Source organism: Toxorhynchites rutilus, chromosome 1 (assembly GCF_029784135.1).
Source record: "Toxorhynchites rutilus septentrionalis strain SRP chromosome 1, ASM2978413v1, whole genome shotgun sequence".
NCBI lineage: Eukaryota > Metazoa > Arthropoda > Insecta > Diptera > Culicidae > Toxorhynchites > Toxorhynchites rutilus.
In genome coordinates, this window is record NC_073744.1 from 151,833,994 (window position 1) to 151,846,472 (window position 12,479).

Consider the following 12,479-nt stretch of genomic DNA (forward strand, 5'->3'; position numbering starts at 1 on the left):
AACATACCTAATATGATAATTCAATGAAAGATGGGTGTAGCTAAGATGAGCACGGCCCGTTTAATATGTTTAAATCGTACTTTTTGCTTCAAAAATCATAAATTCAAATGAAAATATTAATTCTACAGGGTTTTCCAACTTTAAATTCCAAAAGTAAATTGAAATAGAACACACTTAGAATTCGAACTTCGATGAAACTTTGATTTCAAATTAAAGTTTGGTTTATGCCATTATGTGTGAAATACAACATCATTCAAATGTCCACCTAGGGCTTCCTCGCAGACCTTGATCCGGAACAGGTAATTTTCGATGACTTTTCGGCACATATGGGGCGGTATCTTGGTCATAACTTCACGAATGTTGTCTTTCAAATGTTCAAGAGTTTGCGGAGAGTTGGCATAGACACGGTCTTTCGCATAACCCCACAAAAAAAAAGTCTAGAGGGTTCAAATCGCATGATCTGGACGGCCAATTGGCATCACCAAAACGCGAAATTATGCGTCCCTCAAATTTCGTTCGCAATATGGCCATGTTCGGTCGTGTTGTGTGGCACGTGGCGCCGTCCTGCTGAAACCACATGTTATCCGTATCCATATCTTCAATTTGTGGCAAAAAAAATCGGTTAACATGCGGCCATAGCGCTCACCATTCACTGTTACCGTCTCGCCGTCCTCTTTTCCAAAGAAATACGGCCCGATGACTCCACCAGACCATAATGCGCACCAAACAGTGACTGTTGGCGGATGCAATGGCCTCTCAACAATCACGTGTGGATTTTCTGTGCCCCATATACGGAAATTTTGGGTGTTCACATAGCCACCGAGCTCGAAACCAAATGACGACCAAAATCCGTCCGTAATGCTCGAAAAACATTTGCCGGTTTTTCATCATTTTTATAGTATAATTTAACAAAATTAAAACGATGCTAAAACGATCCACATTGTAAAATGGCAGACATTCAACTAACGATATGACGCTTTGGTTGACAGCTATGTCAAATGGTTGTCAGCGCAGGGCTGTATACTTTCGGAAGCCCGAAATGGAAAACCATGTATAATCATAAATAATAGGATTTTATGTGCAACGGAGTACTAATGAAAATGGTCAACTGAAATTCACGAAAGGGACTTTCTGATAAATATTGAAAAAACACTATACAAAATTTCAGCTCAATCGAACTTTATTTACTAGTATCGCAAAGACGTCAAAGTTAGAGTTTCTCGAAAACCGTAAAATCGCCCAATGTACATGAGTTGAGAGTAAAATGTACATTTCATGAGGGAGTACATGATTTCCGAGTTTTTGAAAAATATCAAACTTTGACGACATGGCGAAACTAGTAAATAAAGTCCAATTGAGCTGAAATTTTGCATAGGGTATTTTCCGCGGGAATCAACGTCAAAATCTCTTTGAAAATTCGAAAGTCACTTTTTCCATACATTTATTGGCACTCTAATGTATTATACTTCCACCAAACCACGCAAATCATCGGCCCTTTTCAGGCCTATCAAAACCTCCTATGAAAGAGTTCTCACAAAAATTTCCATGCGTTCTTAAATAATATTCGAAATAATATAAAGTGAATTTAATCAAATAATTCCGTAGACAACGGAATTACGTCAACAATGCTATCCAGCCCCTTATTTTTTTTCCTTTTCCCATGTTGAAAGATTCATGAAAGTACGGTGATTTGCAATGATTGAGGTAATGAAGATTGCATCTATGGAAATGCTCAAGTTGTAACAAAAATGCTAATCAAAAGTGCTTCGAAGATTGGAATAATCGTTGGCACAAGTTTATTATATACTAGCTGACCGAGGGGAATTTCGTCCCGCCCAAAATATTTTTATATGGGTTCTTTCGAACATTCACGTTTTCTTACCGAGCGAACGTTCGTGGGTTCAATCGGGTACGATTTCCATTTACTTTAAATTTCTATTACAACCGTTCCATGCCAAACCGATATAGTGGTTCTCCGATTTTCGTCAAAAGTGGTAATTTTGTTCTCTATCGCAAAAAATTAGACCCGTATTTTTTTTTATTAGGGAGCCCATTTCCATTTTAGGGTGGTCCAAAAAACATGTTTTTTCCACTTTTTCCCAAAAATGCCTTTTTTTTAAATTCATTGACCGACATTCATGAACCGATTTAGAAGAAAATGAACTATCCTTTCATTCAAAAATATTGAACCTTCAAAAAACATGGATTTTATTTTCGCAATTATTGATTGTAGTCGATTTTTAACATTTTCATGGCTTTGGACTATTTTATTTTTTTATTAGGGTACCCATTTCCATTTTAAGGTGGTCCAAAAATTCCCAAAAATGACCTTTTTTCCAAAAATTCATAACTTTTGAACCACTGAACCTATTTGGATTATCGACATATGAAATTGAAGAAATATATCACACTTGCGGGTAAATTGGATTCTAGTCGAATAGATCTAGTCTAGTCACATAGGAATAGTGAACGAAGACTTAAAACATGTTAAATCTGCAAAATAATATCTTAAAAACGAAAATTACACCTCTCTGATTTTCGGATATATTATGTAAAAAAAAGCTTCAGCTTTACAGAAAAAATATCAAAAAACATAGCGCCCTCTATCTTCAACCGAGAAAACTTGGAAAAACTAACTCAATCAATAATTACAAAAACTGAAACCCAAAATTTTTGCATAAGTAATATTTTTTCTATGAAAACTAACTCATAAGCTTCAATTTGATATACCGATCATCTAAATTGGTCCAGTAGTTCAGATGTCATGAATTTGTGTAGTGAAAAAAGGGAGAAAATTTGTTTTTTTTCGAATCATCGGTTAACTTTGAAAAACCATAACTCAAATATGAAAAAATAGCATCTCCGATATCGAGATATGTTATGTAAAAAGCTTTCTTGAAAAAAATATAAAACAATATAGCGCCCTCTAGTCCAAAGCCGTGGAAACAACGAAAAACGACGACAATCAGTGATTACGAAAATAAAATCCATTTTGTTTGTAAGTTCAATATGTTTTAATCAAAGGCTATCTCATTGGCTTCAATTTGATATGTCGATCATCTAAATCGGTTCAGTGGTTCAAGAGTTATGATTTTTTGAAAAAGTCTGGGAAATTGCAAAATTCCACAATTGGGAAAAAGTGGAAAAAATTGATTTTTCGGACCACCCTAAAATGGGAATGGGTACCCTAATAAAAAAATAAAAATACGGGTCTAATGTTTCGCGACAAAAAACAAAATTACCACTTTTGACGAAAATCTGAGACTCACTATATCGGTTTGGCATGGAATGGCTGTATAGATTAAAATGGATCGTCAAATGTGTTGGTAAGCGCGAAACTCGAGAAATAAATCATCCGATTTGAGCTGTTTTTTTTTTATTATATTTTGATATTAAACATGTATTCCATGTATTGGAATTTGGGTTGGGTTTTCTGCTTTGATGGAGCCATTTGTAAGCGCAACAGAAGGAATGAAGACCACTCATATTTTGCACGAACATTAACTTTCTCTCAGCATTATTTTTACATCGAATATTTAATTTTATTAGGATTTTGTTTTGCCTTACATCCAAAATTAATTTTGAGCACATGTTTTGGCATCCCGATTCATTACATCAAATGAGCTTAAAAATAACGGAAAATTTGCTACTCTCAAATACTGGTTAATGTATATGGTATCAATAAGATCGAGCGAAACAAGAGACACATTGCAAATAAAGACTCATTAAAGCTTTCGCATACTTCGCCACATACACGGCCCAGTCCGAGAAGGATATAGATACACGTTTATGCTCTCCTTTTTACTCTTAGGAAACACATGCCAATATCATTTTATAATGAGGTGTAATATTATCACGCATTTATGCAACAGCACCAGTGGCTATGTGAATTGCGTTGTCGTGTAAAACAGCCTTGCATTCCAGCCGATCTTGGCTTGATACCCGTTGACATTGTTTAGCCTTTTTTTTGGTACATTCCCAAACTGACGTTTAGTCTGAGAGAAAGAGATGTCTGTTCCCATACATACAAACCTTTTAAAGCTTTTGAAAAATATGGTTTTATTTGTTCATTTCACCCTTCAGCACACGAAAAAGGATTTTTTTCTGCCGAAGGTGGAATATTTTCTGTCACCGCTAGTTTTTGGTGTATTGACGAATTAAAAATAAAATTACTCAGAAATAACACCTGAAGTGATTACGCAATCCAATTAAATACAATAATTATATAGTCCTACTTTCATCGAATAACAATACACTCTGTCCAACTTCTATAAGATCAGGTGATAATCTTGCTGCTTTGTGTCATTGGGAACAAACAGCTAGTGTGTAGGTATTGGTGACTACCATACATTGCATGATTTTCATATGTGTGCGTGCAAGCGCTGAGCGTAAACGAATGATCTTTGATCAATTAAATCTGGAAAATGCCGAAAAGAAAAGTCCTCACGGAGAGAGAAGAGAGACAAATCGATGCATTTCACCAAGAAAATGTTGGTATCAGAGAAATTTCTCGTAGGATTGGACGATCCCAGTAAGTAGGGCCCAATTATTATGACGAATCCTCAAGGATACGATAAGAAGAAGAGAACTCCACGTTAATCAAAGCTCTCTGACCGGGATAAGTGAGAAATAGCTAGAACAGGTTCGAATACCTCACAATCGCATGTGCAAATAAAGCAATAACTGCTCGTGTGACAATTCTTCAAATTTTGGTAAAAAATCCTCACATAAAGAGGGCTTAAAAGGTTAAAACTCCTCATCTTACACCATCTCACCTCGGAAGACGCCTAAGTCTTGCCAAAGCTCACATGAACCGACAGTGAGACATGGTATGCTATGACAAAAAATGTTTCCAAAAGAATACATTCTGCTGCATGATTTGGGCGGGATTCTGTGCAACCGGAAAACTCAAGATAGTTTTCACATCATTCAAGGATTACATACATGTTCTGAAATCCTCTCTCCTACCGTTTTTGCGTGGATATCGTCACAAAAAATCACATTCCAGCAAAACAATGCTACTATTCATACCAGCAAGGAAACTATGCAATGGATTAAGGACCAAAAACCTAATTTTTTTAGACTGGCCGGCTCACTCTCCAGACTTGAATCCTGTTGAAAATCTTAGGGGGGATCCTTGTACGCAGAATCTACGCTGAGGGAAAACGGTACAACACGATTAAAGAACTCAAGGTCGCAAATTCGGAAAAATGGGAAAATATTGAGAAATCCGTTCAGCAGAATTTGATAAATTCTGATTTGATTCCATCACGAATTTTCAAGGTTATTAGTCGAAATGGCAAGGTTACCAATTATTGACATGTAAATCAGCCTATCGTTTTGAATTTTTTATTGATAATACTTATGGATTTTGAAGTGGTCTTATAGAATCTGGACAGCTGAAATGATCATATTTAAGCACAACAAATAAAGAAACAACTTATTTGAACGTAATTGACGTTAAATATACTTTATTCTAAGCAGTTTATAATGTATGAATATATCTTGTTGAAATTCTAACAGTTTGTGTTGCAACGAAATAGAATCAGGGTGGCCTTATAGAAGTTGGACAGAGTGTATTCTAATTTCCACATGAACTCAGACAATTTTGTTGCTTGTATAGCAGTTTCGATAAATAAAAAAGAAGGGTCTCCAGCACACGGACTTACCACATATAATTGGTCAGGCGAAAAGCATATGGACTCGAGATCATTCCCACCTACTACTAGAGATAAGCCGTAGGTTGGAAACCCTTCTTTTGTATTTTTTTTTAAATTCGATTAATTATTATTCAAAACAAATATTATTCAAAACAAAAATATATTTTTGGCGGGGCAAAGGTCACTGGGTCTACTAGCTCTATGTAAAATTTGATTTGAAGTCTTTTTGAACTAAGGTAAAAAATGAATTGGACCATTCTTTAACGAGGAAAAAATTTGCAATTGTCATCGTTTTCGTTTTCGAAGTAATCATACGAAGTGAGTCGTGCGATAAAAACATGTTGACAAACAGTAAAGGCAAACCTAAGCTTAAAAACTTGTTCAGAGCACCTGAAATAAAAACAACACAACAACTAGAGAAACAATTAAAATGATTCGATGCGAATCGATGCATTTATTCGAAATTCGGCGTAGCGGTGAGGTGATTCACACCTTGGTGTGTTCAAATCACTGAATGTAATTCCGACGAGGCTAAATGTAAAAGATCTCACCCCGTCCACAAATAGACACATGCAGTGAAAGAACATTAAAGAAGACTGAAGGCTATCCGAATGTTCGTGTCTTGGCATAACAAATTGAATTATCTCATTCGGTAAGTCATCCGAGGCGTCACCTATCACGGTGACAATATCTATTCTATATCATTTCTATATTTAAAATATGACAATGAGCAAGCAGTCATCGACATGACATGCGTATTCAAAACGCATCTCATGAGTTTAAGAAAAATAATGATGTCTCTATTCGATGGAAATCGAAACATATTCAATTATCTACGATGAAGAATCCCTTTGGTAGCCGCAATACTATTCCTAGTGTCCGATACAGAATTAGCATTTCCGCGAAACCGCGGCGATCAAATTACGACCCAAAAATGGCCATCTCATTTGGGGGCGGCTATTTTTGGCTGTCATAACTCATTGCATCAATTCTTCAAATCACTCCACCGCCGGCTTCCAGTGCTTCGAAGTGACGATGCTTGCCATTCATTTTTTTTACGTATTTTAATTGTTTGTTTAGTTGCCGGACAAAGAAAATTATACGCCGAGGAATTAAGTTTAGCGAGTGTAATTGTAATGATGATAAAACCCGCTCCGCTCACGTCTCGGCGCGCGCGATGTATTTACATAAAAATGGCGCTACGCATGGGTGGACTTTAGGCAGCTCCCCCAGCAGCATGGTGAGCTGATGCGTTTCATTTTTTTTTCATTTAGAGCTCGAGCTAGGCAATCATATCGAGATTAATCGTGGTGACGCGGGGGAGCGATTGGATGAATGCAAGCAGCAATGAAATTAAATCAGTTTGCAAGCCCCGCAATGACAACCACTATTTGGTGGGGCATACAGCAACAGTGTGCACTTATAGTTGTTTGATTGGTTTCAGAACCGATCGCAATTGAGATTTGATATAGCAAAAAATAACAATCAATCCATCAACGTGACATCACCGCAAACCGTCGTTCTATTTTTCCATCGTCAAAAGACGGAACACACTTTCAAGCGGTAGGTTGTAGCTAAAATAAAATGTATCTCATGTTTTCCGTCATCGCTATGAAATAGACATAAAATAGAGAGAGCGTATTTCTAGCACCTGTCTAGACAATTCATGAACTAGATCTCAGTCGCATTTATCCAATTTGTCTTCTCTCATTTCTTCAGCCACTCGAAAAAAAATGGGAATCCTGAAAAACACCACAGATTGTTCGGACGCTTTAATCTCTGGCTCAAAGTCAACCTCTAACAGTGCGGTGAAATATAATGCCTACCCATTTCGTTCCACGGTAATCCCCCGCGAACTTGTACTGCTTCCAATTCGCACCACCACTGGCAATGTAGCAAAATAGTTATCTCTTCTGCTTCGAAACGAGCTTCTAAACAACAATTGCGGCAATCGAACGGAGCACTCTCACGAAACGTCAGGTTTAGCACAGGTACTATAATTACCAGCCCGGATCCGATCGGTCGTAATTATCATCGCACGCGAACGTCACAAGATCTCGCCAACAATCGTTTTCACGTTCACACGTTGGCATTGAGGAACATCACCCACTATCACAACACTTGTACCCGCTACCACCCACTACATCATGTCGTTTCTTTAATCAAAAACAACTCCAACAGGTTCAACCGATTTCAATCGAGTCGGTCTCGATGCGATGACTCGATAAAAATAAATAAATAAATAAATCCGAAAACTATCGACAGGAACCACTTCTTCCCGGATGATAATGACTCGCCCCGACGAGGTTCTGACTGCGACTGCGACTGTGGTTAGAATGCCGCAGTTCCGAAAGTGTATGCCGCCGCAAATAATAATGAATCGGTTCGGGAGATAGGTTTTGTTCCTCCGCCGCATGGGGGAGGGTTTTTAGTGCGCTACCAGAGGTTGCGAAGGGGTCGGCACACGATGGATAATTTTTCCCAGCCGTGAGCCTAGGGGACAGGAAGGAAGAATGGGGGGTAAACTAGGTATTCCTGCCGACCGACCAATCTTGATAATGACAGCGCAGACACAGTGGTGGCAGGTGGTTTCAGCGTTCCAGAACGCTGTATTTAGCGCGCGCGGTGCGGTGGGTGGGTTCTTGAATTTTTAATCCACGCCGGGGACGAATAGTTTCACTTTCTTGGGTGCATACGGAATGCGCCCGTTGGTTGGCCCGTCGCCTTGTAAACACATTGTATTTGGAGTCTAGGTGGGTCACCTAGACGACGACCACCTGTTATCGGAGTTCATTCGCACGGGGCCAATGTTGCCAAGGTTGATTGCCAAAATGCCTCGAATCAAAATTCGGAGATTAATTGAATTTACATGCTACTATCATTCAACCCTTTGCGGTCGTATTAAATTTGGGCATGGGTATCGTACTGGTCGGAATTATTTTTCCTTGAAAAAGCATTGATACATGCAAGATTATGAAAAACAAACATTTTTCCTTTTTTTTTGTGAACATACAGGTCAGACTCGATTATATACAGACTCGACTATATGTGATTCGATTATATACAATTTTGGACTCGGATACAGTTTGATAAAACATATTTTTTATAATTCAAATATGTCTTATTTCAAGAAAGAATGTAAATGTAATTGATAGGAACAATAAAATTTAATATAATTATCTAGGATAAAATTAATAATAGCACATTCAAAATTATTAACTTGTACGTTTTTAACTTCCAAAATGTTATTAAAATCCATCAATTCAGATGTTCCGCTACTAAATACTGTATTAAATTTACAGAATCGTCTTCCGTAGCGTAATTTTTTATGTAGAGCCAGTTTGAGGCAACAGAGTCCGAAACAAAAAAAAAAGTTCTATAACTCTGTCATTGTTTAAATTCGAACTTGTGTGTAAAAGGATTATTTCCATCAAATATGATCGTCTATCACCTCCTGAGAAAATCTGGATATATTTATGTTTTTCATGTGAGAAAGGTGTTTTCTGACTTTAAGGGGATGAATCAAAAATCAAATTCTTCTTTTTTATTAAAAAACTAAAAATACATGTATAAAAAACGAATGAGAAAAAAAAGTTTTTTTTGACTCGATTATGTACAGGTTTCGATCCTATCTATACAGTGAAAAGAGACTGAGCCTGTATATAACCGAGTCCGCCTACTACTTCAACTTCAACTACTTCAACAACTTCAACATAATTTGAACCAGTAGTTACTCAAATAATGATTTCTGCGTATCCGAAATGATCAGAACTTTTCACTTCAGATGAACAAAGATTTTGTCGCTTAAGACACTTATGCGATTATTCAAATAATTTGAGACATTTATGTAAACAGTAGTTCTGATACTTAAGAACAATCTTTTCCGTCACACCAATGTTTTACAATGGCTAAGTTCTGCTGTTATGATTTTTGTCCCACATTCCTATGCATTCAACGCACTGTGTGGTTTTGTGTGGGTGACTACTTTGTTTGATACTGAGTACCTTTATATATTACTCATGGAAGCATCGTATTGATTCGTGAACACTAGACATCAATCTTCGTTAAGGAAAAGCATAACGGTAAAAAAGGTATGGTAGCTAAGAGCAGACAGACGATCACATAAAAGTTAATAGCTGCAGACTGATGAACAGATGTGCAATTCGAGATACGAGTTTTTCACATTTTTTCAATGGTTTCAACATTTGAAAAAAAATGTAAGTGGTTGTATCTAGGACACGACCGCATATTTTCGACGTAGAACAACGCAATTATGTTATGCAATCCACTTGTTTACCACTTCGAATATTATTTTAGAATGCATCTAAATCATTGTAATAGATTATGTTCTTCGTTACAAATAAATTTGATGAACGTCCTTTTACGTTTGATATGATGTCTAGGACTACCAAAATATTTGAACGGAGTAATTGTCAAACGACCATTGTATTTTACGTTTCCCTCTGAAATTATCTGTTAAGAAATGTGCGAGTTATAAGCATTCGAAATTGACAGCCAATTGGATGGCTGCAAAACTTAAACAGGCGGAAAAATTTATTACACCGAGTATTAAAATTGCTCAACAGCTGCTAAGCCTTAATAAGAAAGACTTAAGCACATTTACTGGTCTTGTAACAGGACACTGCCCGAGTAAATACCATCTTAAGAACATAGCTTTAGCACAAGATGATATATGTCGCTTTTGTAATGCCGAAAGCGAAACCTCGAAACATTTGCTCTGTAACTGCGGAGCTCTAACTGGACGCAGACTTCAACACCTTGAAAAGGCTATTCTGGAGCCCAAGGAAATTTGGTCTGCATCGCCGATCATGATTATAAATTTTATCAAACAGATTATTCCGGATCGGCACCTATCACGCTATAGCTTTCAGTCTACTCCTTCATCATAGTAGATAAGCTTGAAGTGTAGTATAAAAAAGGGGTGTACCACAATAGTTCAAAATAATGGACGCAGTGGTTCACACCCAACAGGAGAAAAAAAAACATTCGAAATACGGGTAGGGTTAGCACACAAATCGGCAGAACAAATGTATGGAAAAAGTAAGTTCTTCCAGTTTTCATGAATTTAAATCATTAGGAGATAAGCATTTCAAACAAATCTTAGAGAATTTCCGATTCGATTGGTATGCAAATCATGAGAATTCGTTCACAGTGAAAATAGTTATTAGCGTTAACTTTATTTCATAAAAACGTGACCTGTTTTGCGATTTGGCACCCTTCCTGAAAAAGTTCTACGTCGAAACACAGTATTTTTTAATAATGAAAATGGTTTTGCGTTTCAACATGAAAGAAATGCAGCAAAACCACGTCATCTGTATTAACAAAGCCCCGGCAAACATAAATCAACGCTAATCACTTGTGGGGTTAGTTCACCAATGATATGAATGTGACACCGAAATTAACAAACAGATTGCTCTAACTGTCAATGTAATTCCCGTTCCACTGTGTGATTGATGCCATTTTTTTTTTAATTCGTTTTCCACATACCAGATTAGTATTGAAGAGTGTTTGCGATCAGTCATGAACATTGAAAATGTGCATTTAGAAAAATGGCGCAGAATCCTATATAATGCATTTTATGCCTTTCATTTATTTTATTGAGGATCCTTGATATTTTCAGTTATAATAGAGCCGAATTTAATCGTGTTTAAATAAAATCGTAGGACATATGATGAAGTCGCCAATTGTGCATGATGGAATCCTAACGTGCCCCACGATTTTATTTTAGTCTTATCAATGCCCTAAACTAATGAAGAAGAGGTGTGATAACTGCTAACTGCTACTTGCCTAATTATTTCTAGCTTTTAGTACATTGTTATGTTTACTTACAATGAAATCGTTTAACTTATGAAGTTTTTTTTACTTATTTTTTTTCTAGTTTTTAGTACATTATCTGTTTCATCAGAATATTTCTCTACAATAAACCCATTGTACTGTATTCTATTAATCAAATCATTTCATTTGATACCGATATTGAGTGGTTTGCAAAAAATACATAGTGTGTTCTTCAAGTTAAGATCCTTCGTTTGAAACACATATCTGAATCAACATTTTTGTGAGATAATATGGAATCAGCTAATTTGTAGCGGCGGCCAAATTGAATTTTTCTAGATAATGGGATAAGCAGTTTTAAAATGACAGCAGAAATAAAGGCGTTTCATAAGTTCCTATTGGTCAAAATTCTATTAATGTGGGACAACCCTACAGACATACAAACATAAGCCGGCTTCAGACGGTGCGAGTAAGCATACGAGTCGGTCTAGTCAGTTACTGCAGTGCAGCTACTCACACCGTGTGAACAAATCATGCCAGCTAGTGTCATGTGTGATCCGGCGTGCGAGCTACTTCAAAGTTTTTTTTAATTTACTCGCACTTGCATCCCTTGAAACGTCAAAAACAGAATTTAGCGCTCAAATCAGGGATATCAAATGTAAAGAAATGTCTCTATTTTTAAGATATTTAAAAATATGCGAAGATATTTATAGATTTAACAGTTCTTGGAAAAACTAAGAAAACCCTCATAGTTCCTAAACGATATCGATGTTATATTGTTTTGCACGCTGGCGGGGCACGCTTTCTTTTTGAGATAGTTTTCTTGAGAATCTCTAATATAGAATCATTATCAGGCACAATTTTCATTCAAAATTCTCTCACAACTTGCAAAGAAAGTATTGTTCTAAAAAACATAATACATATTCGATTTTAAAAAGTACATTTTCATTCATTATTTCAATTTTTGACGCGTATTTATTCCACCTGCAAATCTACCATAATTTTTATTTCACAAATTGGTACACG

The 12,479-nt window shown here is 36.6% G+C and overlaps 1 protein-coding gene across 5 annotated transcripts in view; it reads right to left on the reverse strand.

Annotated features, from left to right (window-relative positions):
• The window catches only part of LOC129768263 (proton channel OtopLc), a 114,142-nt gene that overhangs the window by 59,391 nt on the left and 42,272 nt on the right, over positions 1–12,479 (reverse strand). For 2 of the 5 annotated variants that reach the window (XM_055769807.1, XM_055769816.1), the window contains exon 1: positions 7,487–7,992. The exons of 2 other annotated variants lie outside the window; for them this stretch is intronic. The gene's annotated coding sequence lies outside the window, so the exon portion shown is untranslated. Of the gene's footprint in view, positions 1–7,486; positions 7,994–12,479 lie in introns of those variants that run through there. One more of the 5 variants, XM_055769785.1, reaches the window with a different exon arrangement.